This window comes from Saccoglossus kowalevskii, chromosome 8, assembly GCF_978046115.1.
Source record: "Saccoglossus kowalevskii chromosome 8, keSacKowa6.1, whole genome shotgun sequence".
NCBI classification, from domain to species: domain Eukaryota; kingdom Metazoa; phylum Hemichordata; class Enteropneusta; family Harrimaniidae; genus Saccoglossus; species Saccoglossus kowalevskii.
The window spans coordinates 32,670,950-32,695,173 of NC_140648.1; the positions used below are offsets into that span (position 1 = coordinate 32,670,950).

At 32.9% G+C, this 24,224-nt stretch overlaps 1 long non-coding RNA gene across 1 annotated transcript; it reads left to right on the plus strand.

Annotated features, from left to right (window-relative positions):
• The first annotated feature begins 349 nt into the window (after window positions 1-349).
• Window positions 350-23,467, plus strand: LOC102806904 (uncharacterized). Its single transcript, XR_013420579.1, has 2 exons — window positions 350-698; window positions 23,348-23,467. It is a non-coding gene; the product is annotated as an uncharacterized LOC102806904 (long non-coding RNA).
• Window positions 23,468-24,224: the final 757 nt, after the last annotated feature.

The window sequence follows — 24,224 nt, forward strand, 5'->3', positions numbered from 1 at the left end:
ATTCAACTTTTACGAGATGTACTTGAATCTTGTAGGCATGATTTCGATGGTGAAAAAAATACTGTATTGCGACGTGGATATGTAATATATTAATATTTCTCTCCATAATTATGAATTGCGTTATGGATTATTCACATATTATCACACTTTTTGCCGCGAGATGAAGACCACTGATAATTAGCCCTAGAAAAAAAAAACAAGTGGCGTGTTTCTCGTCGAGATATAACTTATAAAGTGGTTACCCTGGTAACGGGCGGGTGTAGATTACCGTGCTCTCAAAGCGTCGCGCGTCACCGCGGTTGCCACCGATTAATTGCATCCGGGCACTTTGCATAATGGCGGTGATTTGAATGTATTTGTTCTGTCAGTTTTCATTATGCTTCGGTAAATAGACCGAAAAAAATTGCCATCTCCGCCCACTGGACATTGTAACCGCTGTAAAGAGACTCGTCAATGTGTATAGCACCTATCTTTTCTTATCAAAGTAACTAGGTGCTTTGGATCATACTATTTTATGGGAACTAAGTTCGAGCTGTTCGCAACAACTTGAATGTGGGACTAGATTGTAGCTGTGCGCCGTAAAAGTATCCCTTCACTAACAAGATTGTACATTCAACTAGCACATGTGTACTTGTATCGGCAACACAGTAAATGATGGTTTCGTCAGCAGAATGACTTGGAATCACCGCCTCACGCACGTAAGTGTATAATAACATGTGAAACGATTTTTGGCTATCGTTTGTCTGCCCGTTGATTCGCTGTTTTCATTTGAGTTCTAAGAGTACCCGTGATGTGAAACTTGGCAGGTGTGAGGCATCATAGCTACGACCCCGTGGTCGGTTGGACACTTCTCCGTTATATACACTATTGTGTGGAAACAGAGAAACTGTTCGCGTTATTTCACTCACTTTGGGCTTTTATTTATGCTGGCTTGTGATTAACTCGGCTACAGAATTTTATTTATTAATTTTCGGGATGTTCCTATTTGTTTTTATCGACGGTAACATTAATTACAAGCCATTCCTTTGTTTCCATGCTCTGCCACACGTGTTGTTTGTTGTCAACGTCGGTCTTTTTTGGAAAATCTTTATTTTTTGTGTAGATGTTACCATACTTACTCTTTATACACAGATTATATAGCTATGTATATTTTCACGTAATTTGTAAACTAAAAAACAAAAAAATATCTGACTGCACAAGTGTTTAAAGTGGCCATATGTTGTATATCGCCGTTATTTACAGTACCATTTTGTGCTGTACCATCGGCGACTACAAATGTAGTTTTATGTTCTAGCGAGCTTTTTTTAAAAACAAAACAAAACGGCGACTGATTCATCAACGTTCATGGAGCCCCATGGCTATATCTTCATCTGACCACCAGTGCTGATACATGTATATACGTCTCTTCAGTTCTCTTAACAGTATGTTATTCAACTCTCTCAACATGTGTTATGTATCCGACCATGGAGGTATGATCCGACATACCTGCTGAGAACGATGTTCGGGATCGTAGTACGATGATACAGCATATTTTTTTCATTATTCGTTCTGGCAGATTAAAATCAAAATTGATATATTCTTAATGAAAGGAAAATACTGTAAAATACTTTATTTACGCTTGGAATTAATTAAAAATCCAGCAAATATACCTTTTTCTTATATTTTACATTTAACTCGTCAAAAATCAGTAAAAATAAATCCCATACAAAACACCCAAAATGTCTTTTCAGCAAAAATTAATTCCAGTTGTAATAAAGTTTTAAAGGAAAGGGAAAATGAGATACTATTTTGTTGTTGTTAAAATAATACAAAATAATATGTTTGTTGGACATAATAAAAAAAAATAATAAAAATCATAACAAAATAAAAATACACCCTGTTACAATGAATATAGATTTTAGTCTGATTGGATACAGACTGATGTTGCTATGTACATTGTACCTATTGGTTGACATCTATAGTTGCAGCATCACGTAGTGACATTTTGTGATGATATCTGGTTTACAATTGTGAGGAGTCTACCTTTATGTCATTGATTGATGGTTCACACTCAGTGATTTGGTGTTGGTTTAGGGAAGGTGAATTGGGCAACAGACACTCAAGGTGTGGACTTTTTCAGACGGAGACACAATTACACTTGAGTGATTTGTTTTTTGATCACCACATCGTACGTGACAAATGTCAGAATTGCTGCTACGATTGGTTTACATTGTAAGGAAGCATACAGACGTGGTTAAACAGCCCTGAAACTGTATTATTTGTTCTGCACTGTACGAACTCCGTCTTCCACATCTGCATAATTTGCCACCCCCAATTACTTTTAAGAGTTGCCCACCAACCAAAGCTGAGCTGCCAACACTGCAGACAACTATGGAGGCTGTAACGTGAAAATTAAATCATACTTTGAGTAAAGAGAGTGCAAATAAAAGTTGGCTGAACCAAGTGTTAATTTGGTGATACCATGCTAGTGTAATAGTGGGTCTGAAGTAGGTGTGCTTTAACCACTTCTTGGTTCTCAAATGCGCTGAAAACATGTCTCCCATTATTCGTCCTCTTTGTAAACATGATTTATTCACTATCATTGTAGACACGGTTGGATTATATAAAGATGGTTCTGTTGTGAGCTGAAACATGGTTGGACGAATATGTAAGCTACTCAGTACTGTGTTTTTTTATTTTATATTTATTAATCTATCCAATACTAACCCTAAATGCCCTTTATGGTACAACCAAAATTTGATTTACCAACTATTTGCATGCTATTCTCAGAAATATATCACTATGTTACATATCACAATATGTTGAAGATAAATCAAGGCTTATCAGTATTTTTGGAAAATATTTTTGGTACCAGGAGACATTAAAGACACTGTTGTCTCTTTTATTTGTTGTCACACAGATTGTACTCTGATTTATACTGTTGAGTATAAAAAAAATGTATTTAAAAAATGGGTGCTTATAGAAATATATTTGACCATTCTGATGATTACTTTTCATTTTTTATGAAATGATGCCAGTAGTTTTCTATGGAAATTTTTCTAAAAACTTTATTTTAGGCATATTTTGTAAGTCAGGCACCTGCGAAATACCTTAAAGCTGAACACCTACATCATGATTGACAGTTGAATTGATATAATTTGTTTTCCTTATTGAAAAATAAAATGTTTTCAATGTTTATGATGATAAATTTAATTTTGACCATAATTTTAATGCTCAAGTTTGTCCTTGATCAAGTACTGTATGTAGAATATTTACTGTGTGTACTCAGAATTCATCTTGCTTTTGAAATTATAATTTTTAAAGGTGTGTTTGCTTCATATTTAAAAAAAAATATATAATTAATGACATGCAGACGATGAATTGAATCTATACACGTATTTGAAAAGCTTGTCAAAGAACACAAATAAAGGAAACAGTCTACAAGTAAGCTAAACAAACATGACATTATCTGTACCTTCCTTTCTTTATAGTAAATTCCATTTCCTTTTTAATGGCTGCAAAGTTGAAAGGTTTTGGTTTACATTGCATGGTTGGTCGGCTTTTGTGTTTTCTTATTTTATGCTGGTGACAATGAAGTGACATCCCTCTGTGAGGAAGCATTGATTAGGCAGTTTATAGCAGTTTTTAATGTACTGCTGTCCCACTATTCATAAAGTAAGGTGTAAAGCTATTGTTACTGTGTTTGTTAGTGAAGACATGGAAAGATTGACATACATGCAGGAACCTACCCACCAGGGATTGAAATAGTTTTTTCCCTGCATGCACAGAAGAATTTGCTTTTTTTTTAGTTATCTTACAATATTAGTTGAACTTAATTTAGGCTTATTGAATATAATGAGAAAATGTTAATTTCTACATGCACAGAGTGCACATTATATTTTGAGTTTACTTGCACTAGCTAATACCGTGAAATCTGTATTAGAAGCCGCACCCCTAATAGAAATCGTACCCATTCTTTTTGAATAATTAAGAATAACAAATTCATCATTTCTCATATGTGTAGATGCTCTAATAGAAGCCGCATCCCCTCTGTTGTATTGTACCATTTTAATTGAAGCTGCGGCTTCTAATACAGATTTTACAGTAATCTATGTGCATAGTGCAGTGTGCACCAGGGTATTTCGACCCCTGACCCACCCACCTACACATTGTATAATTTTTACAGACCTTCAAGTCTTTACTAAAATTTTGTAACAAGTTCCTTAGTAATAAGTAATTTACAAGCAAGAACAGCTCAGTATCTTCACCAGTTTAATCAAAAAGATAAAGATCTTGGTGATTTTTTTTATAAGGGTTGTTTCTATGGCACCCCTGTATAATAATTGAATTGCCTGAAAGTACCTACTGTGAAAAAAGATAATAACTTTAAACGCTTTTCTTTTAAACTGATGTAAATTAGGCCAGCATAAAGAGAAACAACTGTGAACAATAACATGATACTGATGAAATGAAAGTGTTATTACTGCGCCATTCATTTCATATTTCTTTGTGTAAAAATGTTTTAGAATACAATTTTGTGAGTGATGTACAGACCCCAGTAAATATGATGTAAAGCCATGTTTATGTATTATATGAATGCTTGCTTATTTCACTTCCTCTTCTGCAATTCTTTCATTGTTTTCATATAGTTTCATGAGTCTGTATGATGTTCCTGTATTCCTGGTGAGGTTGTTGACCTTTTCATTTCTATCCCACAATGTTGCTTGATTTATTATGCAAATAAGGCTAGATATGATGCAAACTTTATCATACTTTCAGTATGTCCTTTACTATAGGCATTTTTGACAAGTTGATTGTAAAATATAGGAAAACAGGTATATTCGCTAGATTTAATTTTCACTGAATTATTCCTTCAGCGAAAATAGCGAAAATTAATTCCAAGTGAGTATATAGTATTTTACAATAGTATGTTTCAACTACAAGGCCTATACTAGTATTTAGAAGGTGTGATTCACATATTCATGATAAAGTTCATAAAAAAAAAAAAGAATTAACGCTTATTTTTATGACTGACCATCTGAAGGAATGACGACACACTGATTAGTGCATTTGCTTTTGTTCACCACCAGGTGTCGCTATAAGGGTTTAACGATAATAAGCATAGATTAAAATTACTAACGCAAGAGGTTAAGTGTTTGTATGTGTGTTTGTGAGGGGAGAGGTAGCACAGTCACCTATACGCAACTTAGGTTATGTGTGATAACCTCATTACTGCAAATGTCACATGGACAAGATATTGTCAAACAGCTCTGAGTCCTGTTATTGTTTTTTGTTTGGACTGTGCTCTCTTGTGTCATATGACCTATAAACTAATAATTATTTGACTGCTGAAAAAAAAAAATATTTTAGAACATTTCTAGCTGTGCAAATGCTTATATTGAGTTATATTGCTCATATGTAGTTCACCAAATAACTGAAAATGTTGCACTATTTTTAGTCACTTAGTGTGTTTTAGTGGCATTGAAATATTAAATATTTTTGAGTTGTTTGTGAAAACACCATGAGGTCAACCTGTTAGAAGGTGTTGGCCATTGTGTGCTCACTTTCAATATGGTAGCATTTTCTCTCTGAAATACTACCACTATGCAGAAATTTATCTTACAGTTCCTCTCAATAAACCTCTAAAATAAAATAAACTGCTGAATTTGTTATTATCTAATGAAAAAATGTGATTTTCATCCATAAAGACATTCTGAGGAAAGATATTAATCACCAAGATTAATTGTTTTTATGTTTAATTGTAATTATTTTAATAATATTTCATAAAAGGCGAAAAAAACAAACAAACAGATTTTGCTTCTCATCCGAGGACAAATTAAAAATTTACATAGTTTTAATTTGTTTTTTTTTGGTCCTAAAATTATTTCAAACAAAGGAAAACCTTTTTTTATTCAAATTTGTTTTATATGACAATTTTCAAACTGGTTATCTAGATAAGGCTTGTATTTTTTAACCCTTGTATGCCAAAGTCAACTTTAGTCTTTAGTACAAAGAATACCAGCACTATTTACTCTCAATATTCTACAATGTATTTGAAAACACTATTGTATTTATTCAGGTGTTACACAAAAGACACTAATTAGGGCTAATGTTCAAACCAAAATATTATTCTTTCAATAAATTACATAGATATAATTAAATTTGCATACATTTTTATGGCCTGTATTGTTTGTGCCAGAAACAATATTTTTATGAGTTTATTTTTCAATATTAGTAATTCTAAATTAAGCACTATTTTATTATAGTCATTGTGTTAGCATATATTGCCGTATTGATTTCCACTCAAACTGGTTAACTGTCAGCCTTATTGTTTGCTTTTTGCTTTCAAGATTAAGGTAGTGACAGGGGAAATTACGATCATATATTTTTTGTGTTGCTTGGGTGATTAAGTTCTCATGAATCACTAACAAAAATAGTTTTTTTCATAGGATTGGCCATTTCATGCTGTTCATCCATTGATTTTGATTTTTTTGTAATCAGCTGTAAATTTCACATCAGTGTGTCAGGGATCGTATATTTTCTGATTTAATAACAATTATAAACATATACCATGGATGATAATTTCACACCTCACCAGAGTTAATTAAAAAAAAATTTCAAATAGATATACAATTCTGACTATATAATAGCCTTACTACAAAAGGCAATAAAAAATAAGCATACAGGTAACACCTCTTATGAGAAATCCAGTAAACCTGGGTATTTCATTGTTATAAATTGAAAACCATTCATTTTTAGGCAATTGCAACTATGAATATCATAGTACTAATTGTACGCCATATTTATAGTGATTTCTTGAACATTCATCAAAATTTCCTTGAAAACCTAGTTTGATTCAAGGGCATAGAAACCAAAGAGGATTGTGAATAAACTCTTGTTATGTATGTAACAGTGATGGTGAATAAATTTCCTTTTGTTATCTGTGTAAGCAGACTTTCTGTATTGTATAATTTACAGACATTCTACCCACAGTGTTCACATGTGTTGAGAAACTGAAAGCCAGATTTCTTTTCAAATATTCCTTATTCGTAGTTTATATTCATGTCTCATCTACATTTGGATTATGATAACAGGCATTGCTTTAACCTAGAGGTATCATCTCTAGGTCAAACATGCAACTCAGGGTGAGACCAGTCCTCTGACTCTGACCTAAACTAACCTGACCTCATACCAGTTTAACATTTTCACCACCAGTTCCTTCTTTTCATCAGAAGATTGGGACACAAATAGCTAATTTTTTGAGTAAAAATTGAAATTGACTAAAATTTTATCTGTTAGCTCTAGAATTAGGGTTCATTTTTGGAAATATTGACCTATATAGGAAGGAAAAGTGCAGAGAAGTCTAGTGGTAAAAAAATTCACACTTGTTTTCCAGCAGTGGGTTCAAATTAATTGTGGGTTGAATCCCACATTTTGCTACACATTTGAAAATCATAATGTTCAGTTTGCACAGTGTGTAGGTTTAATGAGATATACATATAATATAGCATTTAAAAATGATATGAATATTTGATGAATTTCTATTTAATATTTGCACGAGTTGTACTGTAGTATCATTGGGGCTTAGTCAACACATCTGATATTTTTCAGAACACACAAAAATGTACTAGTAGTTGGAAAAGAAATACTAGCTTAGTATAAGGTCAAATAAAAAGAATCTGTATACATGTATCTCAAATAATAAATACATGTATTTTAAATTACATTTAAATGGAACTACCGGTATTATCCATATTTTTTGCCAAATTGGGAAAACTGTAAACATCATTAAAGGTTTTGGTAATTAGCACAATAAAAATGAAAGGATAAAAATGTGAGTTTCAAACTGATTCGGATTCAAACGAAATTTAATTCAAAATGATTTAATTTAAATTGGATAAAAAAATAATTTAATTCAAACCTAAATAGCTTTCAAACTAAATTGGATTTTTACTGAATTAGGATTCAACCTAAATGGATTCTCACTGAATAAATATTCTATCTGAATTAGCTTTAAAAATAATTTAATTCAAACAAAATTAGGATTCAAAACTGAATTGGATTCTCAGTGAATTAGGATTCAAACTGAATTGTAATTAAAAATGATTTAATTTATACCGAATTAGGATTCAAACTGAATTAAATTCTCACTAAATTAGGATTCAAATTTAATTAGGAAAACAGCAACTTATGTTTTGACCTGTGTGCTTGTGTCCATGTGTGCTTCTTCACCTGTGTCTCTGACATATAAAATGTAACATACATCATGCATCTTGGCATACACATGCATATCCATTTGATTTGCAATCTGATTGAAAATGGCTGAATGGTGGCCATTTTAATGTTAAAAATTCATCAAAATAAAGCATTTTTGGAGTTTGGTTGTATTTTGACAGTTTCCGGCCCAAATTTCCTTCAAACCTGGTACATACAAATATAGGACCTTGTTGCACATCATTTTGTTTTTCTGATCTGACCGATTCAAAATGACAACCGACAACAGTTTTTTTATACTGAATGCTGCTCTGAAGCCATATCTCTGACAATAGTCATGCTTTGACAGTTAATGAAATTTTATATATTTTCTATATGCAATTACTTGTATTTATTTCATTATTCTTGTGCATAAACAATGTGGATCTTTAGGCGGTTGGAATAAAAATTGTACTGTTTCCGGTAATAGGCTAAAAAAAATTGTGGGTAGGCAGGTAGGAGCATTGGAGGATTATTCTAGTAATCCATTATTGTGATGCCTAAATATGGGCAATGGAATGTTGTAATTGTTACTGCATATGACTTTTACACTTCATCAACACATGTCAGTGTCTGAATGAACTGAATTAGTCATTATAGTGGATTTTCTTAGTCATGTTCTAATCATCCAACAAAGTCATTGTTTTGTAGGTATAACACGGCTAATTTGCATAAAAATAAAAGTACGAGTTTTCAAAAAAAATGTGTTTAGATATGTCGGAAACACAATTACTGTAAATACATTAATTATTCATCGCTGATAAATAAAATCTGCTTAATTAAATTTATGAACTTCAACAATAACCATAAAACTTATTGTTTCTTTTACAAATTTGTGAAATGAAAACACAGTGAATATGCTCAAAATAGTGAAAATAAATGTACGGTATTCTTTTCTCAGCCTGATTACTTAGTATGCCCTCAACAAATTTCTTTGATATTCCTCTGAACAATGATCTACATGTACAAATACTTTAAAATACTTTATTTTAGCTGGATTTAATTTTCGCTAAAAAGTCATTTTTGGTCCTTTGTATGGAATTTATTTTCACTGATTTTTGAATGGTATAGTTGCTGAATTTTATTTTTACTGAATCATTCCTTCAGAGAAAATAGCAAAAATTAATTCCAAGCGAAAATAAAATAATGAACTCTTTTACAGTACAGTATTATACATTACGTTTGCTGTGAAAACTATGAGTGAAGAGAACAATGCTTGTATTCAGTGACATACCAAGCCATCTCTGATATTGCCTTGGTTGTATCTAGATTAGATTGCACATACTAACAACCATACAACAGGGCTGCAATTGCTATTGTTTGTATTAGTTCAATCTAATACATGATACAAAGTGTGGGTTAGGCCAGGAAAAAAAATGTCTCTGTTTCTCGTTTCATGTAATTTTTGGAATGAGGCGGCAAGGGGATTTTTTTTTTGGGGGGAATACTGAGCAAAAATTGGGGTGATTTGAGACAATATCGAGTACAAGCGCATTTTGAAAAAAAAAAACGTCGAGGCGCATAGTTCAAAATTATGTGCACGAAAACGAGAAACAGAGATATTTTTTTTCTCAGCCTTAGCCAAAACCTTGTTCTATAGAAAAATTGTATTCTGACCTTTTTTAATATCATTATACATGTATCAATTTTTAAAAATATCGTGAACAAATGTTGGTACATGTATGTGAGTATCAAATAGTGCAGCCTAATTTAAAATTATCATGTCATTACATTTTCATGCTACAATAAGGAGATGGGTCCATATTGAAAATATTATTGGTCATGAGGAACTGGAGGAAGCAAAAGAACAGCACATTGTAGATAATATTAGCCAGTTATCAAACATCATGAAAGTGAAATTAAGAGACCAATACAAACAGTCTTGGAAGGAGCAGCTAAACTCGTTCACTAGTAGTAAAGATAAAAATGAAAGCAATAAACTCAGGACATATAAACAATAAAATAAAATTAAATTTAAAATAAACTATGAACTTGAAAATTATCTAAATGAAATAAATAACTTTAGCTTACGTGGAATGTTATCAAAATTCAGGCTTAGTGATCACATTTTGGAAATTCAACCGGGGAGGAAGAGAAAACTACCAGCAGCAGAAAGAGTATGTAAAAAATGTGATCAAGGCGATATTGAAGATGAAAAACATTTTCTTTTGAGCTGCTCACGTTTTGAAGATGAAAGAAAAATCCTCCTGAAAAAATGTGAAATTCTTGAAAATTATGAAAAATAACATTGCTCTGTCTCTTTATCTTAAAAATACCATATATAAAACATCCCCTGTGTAAACCCCTGGGTAGGGAGAACCTTAATTTACTTTGATTTACTTTATTTTTATTACTTTCTGATTTTTTGTAGAACTTTCAAATTTGTACATGTAGTTATTTTTAGGTGCTTTATTTTACACTATTTTTACCTTACTGTATCCACAGCAGATTACAGTTGCGTAATACACTATTTTTTATTATTATATTAAAGCTTAAATCCTTATCATAACTGGTGAGCAAAATGTCTTCTAGAAACAGATTAAGTTTAATAAGAGATTAAAAACTTGTGCTCTTTTTTCCTATATAATTTCAACCCTCATTGTCTTGAACTTGACTGTTGGTTTGCAATTCTGGTAATATGATGAGCATATTTACATATGCATATATTACAATTAAAGTTTTGAAAACTATACTATTGCTATCAAAATATAACACTTATCCATCTTAAGACTTGGTGTACATGTATGCTTTATGGTTATACTGATGTGTTGGAGAAAAGTTGAATATAAACATGCTTTTCATTTCACACTGCTGTAGATCAATGACCTGTATGACTGAATTACTTAATGAGTAATTATCCTAAGTTTGTTACATTGTATTTTCAGTGATAATGTTACTTTCACATAGGATGATTTTGGAATTATGTCTTATAAATATATAAATACATACATGTAATTCATTGTAAACTCATTTCCCATTCATTTCATGTTACTAGTATTTATCTATTTTTTTAATTGTTTTAATAAATTTATGTAAGCTTTGTTTGTTATAAAGTAAAGGATACTATATGAGTTTCACAGAAAATATTACTTGAAAAGATTTTCATACAAATTAATATTATGGATAGGGGCAGCTCTTTGTTTTATTGTGGAACTACAAACCACTAGTTCCATTATTTTATATACATGTACACACAGATAAAGCAAATAATATAACGAACATCTGTGAACAGATTACTATAAATTAACAGCTAATTATGTTAAAATGTTATTAAGCCTGCTTATAACACTGCCAGCATTGTCCATTGTAATTTCTACATGTATAACTTGTTCACATGTGTTGGTTTCTGTCTATTTGTTCATGATTGTGCAGAACTGAATTTGAATTGATTTGTGCAGGTTATACCCTGACATCATAGGGATATCCATCTTACTAGCTACATGTCTGGAGCAGAACATGATTCTGTGGTATGTTGCTTACCAATCTAGGTTACCAGTGCCACTAGTTTTCAAGAATATCACTTTGGGTGGTATCTGGAAATACAAATAATTTATACATGTAGTGTTTTAAACATGCTGTAATGCCTGTAAGTTTTCCCTATTTGTGTTGTTACTCAATTGTGGTTGTAGATAGTTTTATGTTTTAGATAATTTGTTAAAAATAGTTAATATTTACTAGTAATTCAAACTATTGGCAAATTATGTGTTGGGCTTGGTTATATTTGAAGATTTTTTTGTATTTAAAACACTGTTATGAGTACACCACAAACCCTGGCTGTGAGTCGTGTAAATGTTTTGTACTGTCTAGTGTGTACATTAATAAATGGCTGAGTTTGAATCTGGCTTTAATGGGTCTAGATCAAGGGTTTTTCTGCACATTGACACTACCCTGTCTGTTTGGTCTCTGTGCTTGGCATGTGCATTGATCTTGAACTTGAATGTACCGATTAAGAGTTTCTAATTATTCTGTATATTTTAATTATCTAATTTGCATGCTTGTTAGATCATGTTTGTTTTGGTGGCTTAATACTGTAAATTGACTAATTTTCACCGGGTTTAAATTTCACTGATTTAGCATTTAAATTTATGGTTTTGTCATTTAGATAATGTGTTCTATGCTAAATTTTGCATATTTACTGGGTTTTAATTTAACACATTTTCCAGTCAGCGAAATAAGCAAAATTAAAACCCAGTGAATAATTAACCGATTTACAGTACAAAATTACAAAAATTGTGAGTAGACACAAAGGGTGTAATTTACCTATTGTATTATCGGTGGGCCACTTCTGTTAAATTACATTTAAATTGATACTGAAACCGATAATTAACAACAAATTTCAGATTACCTATGTTAATTTATAAAATTTGAAAATTAAATTTAGTTTTTAGAGCCGTACATGTAGCAGTGACTTGGTATGTCAACTGGTCTTATCACATTGACCTAAATCAGGTTGAATGTTCTGTGATGAACAAATGTTAATTTAAGCTACATTTCATTGTCAATAAATTATTAGTATCATGACAAGTTTAGCAGTTGACTGTCAACAGGTGTCAATATCGGTTGTTAATTACGACAGTAAGTCAACAAACATACATAAAATATTAGAGCTGAACTGTCTGACTGTCCCCAATCAGGATTGCTTCCAAGTTGTCCTTTTACTGTTACTTAATGTCATATAAAGTTGTTCACATCTGAAACATCTCACCAATCAATTTTGCAATGTAGCTAGCTATGCTACTATGTACATTTATTGCTGTATTGATATATAGTGAATTTCATAAAGCATGAACATTATAAAATTTGTTCAAACAAGGTTCTAAATGAGGACTTATAATGCGGTCTCCGTCCATTCACCTGTCTCTCCGGAGTCCTATTTCAGAACCCTGTAGACAAAATCTGTTCATTCTTATCATGTGCCTAGTACTTTATCTATCTATAACTAACACATGCAGTGGTTTACTGATTCAATCCAAGATGCCTGACTGCCACCCATTTAATTTTTTGAAAATGTGGTATCTTATACATGCTTTGCCAGTTTTAGTTCAATTTTAGTACATACATTATAATAAAAGATGGCCGACTGGCAGCCGTTCATTTTGTTTTTTGAAAATGTCAGTTTTTGTTCAAATTTGGTAGATACATTGTACATTTTAGATTACATGTCTATGACAATTTGTTTTATAATCAGATCAAAGATGGCTGACTGGCAGCCATCTTACTTTTGACCATACTACTACCGGTATAACTCTAAGGCTTAGGGACCATATTCAATCATAATTGGCATATACATAATACATATTGGAATACATGTCCATGTCAGTTTGTTTCATGATCAGATCAAAGATGGCCGAAAGGCGGCCATTTTGCTTTTTAGTTCTGTTTCAGACACAGCCTGCAAGTTGGACTATTAATTCTTATTTCAATTTTCCGTCTGTGACGTCTCTAACATTTTCTCAGAAACTCGGCAGCAGATATCAATGAAACTTGGCAGGTTGATGAACAAGTCTCTGCCGAATATGCACGCAATTTTTTTTTCTAGATCTGAAAAACCTAAGTGGGTCTTTTTAGTCCCCGTTCGGACGCAGTCCGAAAACGAGGACTTATGTTTTGCCCTGTGTGCGTCCGTCCGTCCGTGCGTCCGTGATCACCTGTATCTCGAACATGCATGGACCGATTAAGTTCAAACTTCACTCATACATCACACATTATATGGGACATATGCACATGCATTTTTTTCATGATCCGATTAACGATAGCCGAATAGCGGCCATTTTAAGGCCGAAAATGCATCAAAATCGCACATTTTCACCATTCCGGACCCGGATCTCAGTTATGCATGGACGGATTTTGTTCAAATTTGGTACATACATTAAACATAATAGGACCTTGATGCACGTCATTTTTTTTTTTGGATCGGGTTCGAAATGGCCGACTGGCGGCCATTTTGTTTTAAAGAATTCAGTTCTGGATCCGTATCTGAGACATGCTTGGATTGATCGAGTTCAAACTTCACACACACAAGGTACATCATGTCACAAATATGTATGTGCATTTGTTTCATGATCTCATTAACGATAGCCAAATGGCGGCCGCTTTAAGGCCGAAAATACATTGAAATCGCACATTTTCACCATTCCGGACCCGGATCTCAGTTATGCATGGACGGATTTCATTCAAATTTGGTACTTACATTAAACATAATAGGACCTTGATGCACGTCATTTTTTTTTTCGGATCAAGTTTGAAATAGCCGACTGGCGGCCATTTTGTTTTAAAGAATTCAGTTCTGGATCCGTATCCGAGACATGTCTGGATTGATCAAGTTCAAACTTCACACACACAAGGTACATCATGTCACAAATACGTATGTGCATTTGTTTCATGATCTCATTAACGATAGCCAAATGGGGGCCGCTTTAAGGCCAAAAATGCATTGAAATCGCACATTTTCACCATTCCGGACCCGTATCTCAGTTATGCATGGATGGATTTTGTTCAAATTTGGTACATACATTAAACATAATAGGACCTTGATGCACGTCTTTTTTTTTTTTCGGATCAAGTTCGAAATGGCCGACTGGCGGCCATTTTGTTAAAGAATTCAGTTCTGGATCCGTATCCAAGACATGTCTGGATTGATCAAGTTCAAACTTCACACACACATGGTACATCATGTCACAAATAGATATGTGCATTTGTTTCATGATCTGCTTAACAATAGCGGAATGATGGCCATTTTAAGGCCGAAAATGCATCAAAATCACGTATTTTCACAATTCCAGAACCGGATCTCAGTCATGCATGGATGGATTTTGTTCAGATTTAGCACAATGTGTTGTACATATGCAGGTGCATTTCGGTCATGATCTGCTTTGAATGTATCTGTCACTCAAATATGAACGGAACGGGGACGTGTCATTGACAATGACTTGTTCAAGATTTGCATCCAAAACTACCTATCCCAACACCACGAAGAGAACAACTGATCATGCTCAGAATAAATAATTAGCTTAGATTGTAATGCTAGGGTTTTTAATGATGTCATGACCTTGATCTGGATCAGTGACAGATGGGTGGAAAATGTAGAGGGGTGTCAGGGCTACATTTTGATGGGAATTATAGTGATAATAATGAAACAAACCCAGGTCTGAGACTTTGGACCTGTTCAATGAATGTTTTCAGTTATCAGATTAAGGGAAATCATACATATTAATTCAATTGTTTGCAGATGTTCTATGTATTATTTTGACTGGCATTCATCTTGTTTTTCTGAAATGTGGTATCTTGGACAGGATTTGTTGGTTTCCATTCAAATTTGATACAAACATTACACATGTTGCGATGTCCATGATGATTTGTTTCATGTTTTGTATCTCCATGCATAAGCCTGGACAAATGAATGACTTTGTTGCAATATTGTGATTATGTTATTTATAAACTACATATATTAATACAGATTTCCATTTTCTACACCATGATTCAAATGGAGTTAGTATTTTCATACTATTTTTAGTAAAAATCTGCAAATCAATTAGATTAATTTGCATAGTTATCAAACATGTTTTGAACCATGTACATAGTTCCCGTGCTAATCAGTAGCAGTCATGGCACATTATACACATGCTAATCAGTAGCAGTCATGGCACATTATACACGTGTTAAATGGAAGTAAGTATTAGACATGACAGATATTTAAGTGTAGTTTTTTAACAACATAATTTACATTCATGATAATTGGTTTTGATATTTTGCTTAATTTAATATACTGTAAAATGTTAATAGACTTCAGGTTGGATAAACACAAGTACTCAAATAAACACTGTACTCTATTAGAATTTGACAACCATAAATGTTGGTAATTTGATTGATTTTGTAATAATTGTCCCAAAAGTCAAAGTAACTTTCTGTCTGTATAACCAAAATAAAAGTGACTTTCTGTATAACCATAGTAACATTGATTTTTTGTATAACCATAACAGAGTAACTTTTTTGTAAAACCATAGTAACACTGACTTTTTGTATACTTTAAAATACTTTATTTTAGCTGGAATTAATTTTCACTGAAAAGTCTTTTTGGGCGTTTAGTATGGAATTTATTTTCACTGATGTTTGACAAGTTTGAATATAAAATATAGGAAAAAAGCTATATTCACTGGATTTTAATTTCACTTAATCATTCCTTCAGCGAAAATTAATCCCAAGTGAAGATAAGGTATTTTACAGTAACCATAGTAAGTGTTTTTTTGTATAACCATAGTAACAGTGACTTTTTGTATAACCAGAGTAAATGACTTTTTGTATAGTCATAGTAACAGTGACTTTCTCCATAACCATAGTAACAATGACATTTTGTATAACCATAGTAACAGTGACTTTCTGTATAACCATAGTAACAATGACTTTCTCTATAACCATAGTAACAATGACATTTTGTATAACCATAGTAACAATGACATTTTGTATAACCATAGTAACAATGACCTTTTGTATAACCATAATACCGATACCAGTGATTTTCTCTATTATCGTATAACCAAAATGACATTTTCATTACCTTTCACTATGTGTAATACCTGACTCAAAGAATTCATGAAAATTCATTTCATGTGACATTGCCAAATATAATCTGTAGTTCTGATAATCGTACCCTAACTGAATTTATTGCCTTATGAGACTTGAATAAAAAAATGTTTTCCAAATTTATTGGCCAAATTGGAAAGTCTGTTAATTTCACAAATTTATAATAAATAAGCTATTTGTTCAGTTTTATTGTGCTAATGTGGCTGCATAACAAATGTGTTATATTTATATTGACTTTATGAACATCATTGACAAATGAGTACAAAATAGAGACAATTATTAATTACTAATCATACATTTTGTACATAGATAGTTTTCTACATGTATTTGACTATGGTCTGCTAATTTTTTACATACTGCATTTACACAGTGGGTGTTACCTATGTGTGTGCCTTCAAGGCTTCCACCATTACTCACTGTTTTACTGTTCACTATTAAACCAACGGAGGATGAAATTTCCACTTTCTTTCTGGTTCAGCAGTATCCTTTTAGTTTTTGTTGACCTTTTTCGTTTATACTAGGACTGTGCCGTAACCGAGTTCCTATTGCCTTGGGGGTCATTTTATCGCCATCGCTTTGTTGTCGAACTATAAATCCAAAACCAAACTGCCATATTGTTGCATTTTAACCTGTTACATGCTCCGCACTGTGAACTTCAAATGAGAATCCGCCAACCAGGTAATTCCTTCATCTTTCTTGAGTTTATTTCTACTTTGTAGTAATATTCCGACCATTAAAATGTGGATTGTGCATTGAGGATTTTTGTTGGAGGGAAAACAGAACAAAAGAGAGTGAGCGATGTTTCCATTTTATCGGCTTGTTCATTCAGACAATTGTGCTATGATATTTGCATCATTGTGCACTAAAGATGTTAACCTTGTTAGATTACGTGTATGTACGCTTTATTGAAGCTTTTAGTTATCCATGCCTGAATGGTCTTTTCAAAACTTAGTAGTAATTACGTAAATGCTCAGCCTAAACATCGTAAAATGCTTTGTGTACGTGTAGAGAAACATGTATACTTATTTGTATGGAGAAAGTCAGACGCTTTTTATTTGATCATTTGTAATTTTATTGAGAAGTGTCTGCTTAAATGTGTAGTGGAGTAACTTTCTAATATAAACTGATTTTCTGTGTCCCTTAATTATATTCATATTTCAGTTTTCATTGCAATTCTAATTACATTTGTATACTGATTTCAATATTGACACATACATTGTACCTTGTTTGCTTTATTACAATTTCATCACCAATAGAGAATTGTCACAGATTGTTTTAGTGCTATTTGAAGCACACCCAACTCCTGCACTTCTAATAGAGTTAATACGATACATCTTGAAATTATAGAGGATCTACTACACATGTAGTAATTTAATATTAAAATTACTACACTAGTTATCACACGCTCTGTCATTGGAGATTCTATTTATCCTATGCACTTTTTTTCGTCATAACTATATCAGAATCATAAACTCTGTGAGCTTGTCAAAGAATTGCTCGCCCAATGTTGAGGGTGTCAACAATTTTAAGACAATTTATTGCCACTGGTAAGCAATTTGCTGACTTGTTGGGGGAAATGGTTGTATTGACAGTGTTAGGGGCTCATTAGTAACATTTTACAAACTTTAGAAGTCATTCTATCAGCCATTTTGGCTATATATGTAATGGAACATTAGTCCCATAGACTGCCGGGATGAGTTTGGGAGAATTAGATACATTAAGTCTGTGTATGAATTAACATTGGTGAAAGTTTTAAATTACTGATATACATGTATGATAATACATTAATATTGGCCATATTCCAACCAGTTATTTAAAAAAGTGTTGCCAAGTCGTCAAATGGGTTGTGTTTTGGTATCTTTGGCGATGACTTCACAATTTTGAATTGAATTCATTGACCAGTCAGACCATTAATAACTCATTGGAGAGTGATACAAAAATATCCAATCGGTTATATCATATGGAACAGACATTATACATGCAGGAGTATCTTGCACCCCTGCAACAAACAGCTCACTGAACAGTTCAAATATGCTTTCCCCGACTACCAAACATTTGGCAAGTTTGGGTAGATATTATTGTATCTAATAGGGTTGATATCATAAAAATGATTGATTATATGTACTGTTCTTTTGTTCAGTGCGTTCTAATTACATGTATCAGATAACTGGATGATTGGTTATCCTCATAAAAACTGCTTTGACATCTTTGCCTTTTGATCTGAGTAACAAATAAAATAGAATAAAAATAGTTCAGTATAAAACATTGAATGCCATGAATGTTAATGGATACTGTGTTGTGTCATGCAATCTATTGTCCATTAAAATCGTGTGATTTACTCAGCGCTTAATAATTTAGAACATCGAAAAGTCTTAGCAGCTGTTTTCGCTTTCTGAGTTCATCACGTCACTGAAATGTTAAATTTGTGCTCTTTGATCGATCCTTTTATTTATTCCTATTTCCTTTTTATTCAGTATGTTACTTTGTTTTTATTGAGGCATATAAAGTGTATTATGCGGAGTGTGTCACGCTTTGATGGCATCGAATAAAAGGTGTCTCGACTCTTTGGATGTGTGATATGTCATTAGTGGTTTAGTAGTTGACATAGCATGCCCTGTTATCTTGTCTGAACTTTACGTTTAGAAGTTTGCTTCTCTGAAACTTTTGCTGCTTTCATCAATATCTTTTATTTAGTTTATTGTATCCCAGAGACGAATACATTTGCTTTGAGCTGTCACCAAGACAAATGCCGCTCTAACGTTGACAACTACATTAACCAGGCAAAGCGCTGTTGTGAGAAGTTCGATTCAGGCCGTCGCTGTAATTCCTTCTATGGTAGCTTCGCAACTTGATGCTCGTTATGCACACCCTCCTTTCTATGCTCTCTACGATGTCAACTCCTCATGAAGCTATTATTTAGCGATCTATATTTATACCCAGAAGTATTTGCTGCACAACGTATTGATGTTCATGTTGAGTACAAATAAACAAGTTTGAATTATACCTCATGTCTGTTCAACTCAAGAAAACACAACGCAATCGATGTCCGTTTCAATAACAATTCCGCATGTTTAATCAGTTCGCTTTATGTGACGAAAAGAACACCCCAACGCCTAGTTTTGCGATATAAACTTATCCACCACATAAATTTGGAAGTCGGTTTGATGGCCAAAATAAAAAGATGGAGAATGAGTAAAAATTAACTGACAGCCAGCAAATAAACGTGTCTGGGAATAATTTTCTGCGTTAAATGACAAACAGTACATCATCGTTAGCATTTGTTTTTGGTGTCCCTTTAGGCCAAAATAAGAGGTGTGATTATACTTCACTGAAGGATGAAGATTAAACTCACTTTGAAAGGTCAGCATCAGCACTGGGTCAACTTTTACATAACACCCACTACAGTATAAAAACAAATGTGAACACGAAATGTGGCTTAAACATCATCATTTACAGGTTTGTACCGGGGTAATTACAAGAAACCCTAAACTGCACTTGATTGCCACTGTCAACTATATTTATTATTTCAAAGTAGGTGCTCACAATGTGTTGAACTTTAAAGCAGTTTAGGTTGTTATTCATAGCTGTATGCTTCATTTAATCATGTTGGTTTAATGACATTTAATATGACCAAGAGATGTCAGCTGTTGGTGCTCTGTTCCATCAGACATAAATAAATAAAAGAGTGCACACATGACAGAAATATGTGGCCAACCTAAACATTGTATAGTCAACACCATAGTACACATGATTCTATGGCTGCCATATCTATGCCCTTTTTGGTTCCCATGTTGACTTTGTCGAGCGGAGCTTATCATACGTATTCGTGATTGCCCGTCATTGGTCCATGTCAACTTTTTTGACATCTTCTTGAAAACTACAATTTTTATTGCTTATAGTTGGTGTATTTGTACCTTGGGCACACCTCTCTAAGATTTGTTCATTTTGTGATGACATCTTAAATTTTCTAATTTTAAAGAATATTTTTTGTCATTTTGGTAAAAAGTGATATTTTCAACTTCTTGTTGGTAGTAGTAAACAAATATTCACAGCCTAGGTACCCCCCCCCCCCTGATTTCCAATAACTCACCACTATCACCACTACCACTATCACCACTATGTAATTGATGAACAACTTGTGAAATAGCTTTTCAGTTTTTGTAGTCTTGTCAATAATGATGAATTTTCAGTTATAAACGCATGATGTTTGGTCATAAATTGGTGGTGCCCATCCGTCAATGTCAACACTATGCCTTAGGTGGTACATGTAGGTGGTTTTTTAACTGGCAATTCAGGCCAGTCAGTTAGAGCGTAATTGTCTGTGATGCCTGCAGGGTAACTCACACCTGAACATGACAGCAGTTACTGAGTACATTATTACTTGTACAGTCAATGTCATAATTTTTCTGGGTTTATGTATGTGAAGCTTTGGGTATGTGTCTACCATAGCAGACTGCATTACAATGTAGGCATTCCTTTTTATGGGCTTGAACTTCACATTTGTGAGACCAAAGCATTTTCAAAATGTTTTGCCTTGAAAATGCCTTGGTCTCATTGAATTACTGTGTAGTAAATATTTAAGAGCATCGCTCATGGCAGTCAGGTAGGGCAATGAGGCAATTGCCTTGATAGCAATAAATAGCTGATGGCCTGAGCCCTGCTTATTGGTGGTCTGATGTCACGATTCACTGGTCACTGGTGTCATTGTTATCAACATTTGTAGGCAACTTGACATGAGTAATAGCTGAGTAATTTTTGCCTGCTATTTATAAGAGTTGATGACATGGTGTTGTTGTTTAACGCTGAGTTCTTGTTCACATGCATGTCATCATGAGAGTTTTAGTGCTGAGCTGTAGACAAGAACAATTCCCTTGACTGCAAGCTATTAAATCATGTCTGTCGTTACCAAGGCATTGTGTTCACCAAGATTTCAACAGCAAGTTAACACTGTATTTTGATGCATACCCTGTGTATGTGTAGGGTTACCAGTTAGCTATGTATGCAACAATTACTGCCCAGGTCAAGAAAAATGAAATAGCCATCAACAAACTAAGATTAAATTTTTTTTTTTGAATTTTTACTTTTTCATTTTTTGTAATACCTGTACATGTATAACAGTTGAGAGCAGTCACATCAACTAAGGATTTATGTGTACTGTATTTTCTCTATTAGTGCATGTGCTTATGTAAATAAGTTCTACTGTATTTGCTCTATTTGTTTATGTAAAATAACAAAGGTGTGTCTGTGGTCAAGTCGTATACAATGAATGTAATTTTTATGTTTGATTGTACAAGAGATGCATTTTTAATAGAATAAATATGACCTCTGCAAACAAGTAAATGAACCCCTTTGATTTTTTTTTCCTTACAATTTTTTATTTTTCCCCGTAAAATTTAACGAATATGAGTTTCAAATTATTAAAATTTGAATTAGCTTATTTGTTTTATTAATACACTTATGTAAATTACAGACATGTTTCTAGGGTCAAAATAAGTAATATTTTTAATAACTAAATATACAACAAATTTTTTGTATATTCATATTATGTGCTCTTTCATTGGAGATACATTTTTAATAGAGCAAATACAGTAAAGTAGAGAATTAATATCTACATACTGTATGCTACCATGGAGGTCTTTTTTTACCTCCATGATGTTACTAAGAGACTAAAAATCACAAACTCTAATCTTATTTGAATAATATTTACATTTCTAATGTATAGAAAATATGGTCATATCATACTCAATATATTTATTAATGCATGTGTTTATGTAAAAGATCAAGATGTGTGTATGATCAAAATAAGTCATATTTTAATGATTCTGTTTGCAATAAATGCATTATTGGTTTATGGATGCTTGAATTGCACAACTAATAAAACAAATATGGTATTCTGTAAGTCATGCATAATGTGTTCTGTCTTTGGACGTTTTTATCCTGCTCACGTTTTAATTGACTCTTGTTTTTTTTTGTATTTAATTTGAATGTTTTATTTCACTGTATGTGTAAATTTGCAAAATATAAGAATACACAATTGCTCATTCAAATGTCTTGATAGCCCAATGTCAAATTTCCAGACTTGAATTAATCACTTCCTGTTATAATTTCCTGTTTCTACTGAATATGTGTAACCCTAAAATGACCTCCCTAGCTTTTTAAAACTTATACCGTGGATACTGTGAAGTAAATTTAGTTTTTCATTTGATGATTAGTTTGACATCCATGCTTTCCAGCTCATTACAGTCATGGAGTATACCATTTACATTACAATAGGGGTGGCAGACCCCTTTTATGCATGCATGGTTGAAAGCCGACATACTTTGGTATGTTTTCTCCTTAGCTATTGATAGCTATCATTTACACACCAGAATTGTTCACACCTAACTTTTTGTATTTGTGCATCCAGTAGCAATCCTTTTCTTCTACAGAGTATTATCTCAGTACTTTTGTAGTTGAACTCATTAAAAGTCAACTCTTGGTGATAATAGAGCTTGGTAAAACCTATCATAACATCATATGTGTTATTTCTTGACAGGGCTACCTCCACAGATGTTGTACGCATACAGTAGTGTGATTGCCTGTCAGCTTAAGAGCTGTGAATGAAATGTATTCTCTGCCACCATGGCTAGCAATGGATCCAACTTATGGAGTAAAACTTCACCGGAAATTGGAAAGGTCAGAGAGGACAATCCTACCCAAGGCGCAGCAAGGTAATGTCTACTTTTTTGATGTTAATTATTTTATTTTTGTGCAAAGAAATATTTAGAAACACAAATTTGAATAATTTATTTCAGGTTTCACTAGCATTACATCTAGGGTTAGACCATTAGAAAGTATTGGGGTGGAATTTGAGGGGGAAAAAAAAGACAAAAAGAGAAAAAATGACAGCATGGTCATCATAAAAAAAATGTAGCTCAAAACTGTATTTTTAGGTACAAGGAAATGAAATAACTTATGTAAAGTATGTAGCTCTACCTGCCTCCTCTGATTTTTTAATGCTCAACCCCTTATTTGGTCCACCCTCATGTTACAAATGTCAGCATTTCCTGAAACTTGTACTAGACATGTGTTATAAGTACATGGATTAGTGAATTTAACATTTTCATATTTTGGTAATTCATCTGAGCTAATCGGGAGTGCAGATGATGTCATTATGATTAAGACATGCACCTCCTAAAAACTGAAGATGGTTTTTTGAATCTTAGACTGTTGTCTGGCGATATGTCACAATCTTTCTATTGACATTTTTGACTGTTAAATTATTACTATAAGCAGTTTAACGATGTACTGTAAAATACTTTATTTTAGCTGGAATTAATTTTCGCTGAAATTCCTTTTTGGGTGTATTGTATGGAACTTATTTTCACTGATTTTTGATGAGTTGAATGTGAAATATAGGAAAAAAGGTATAT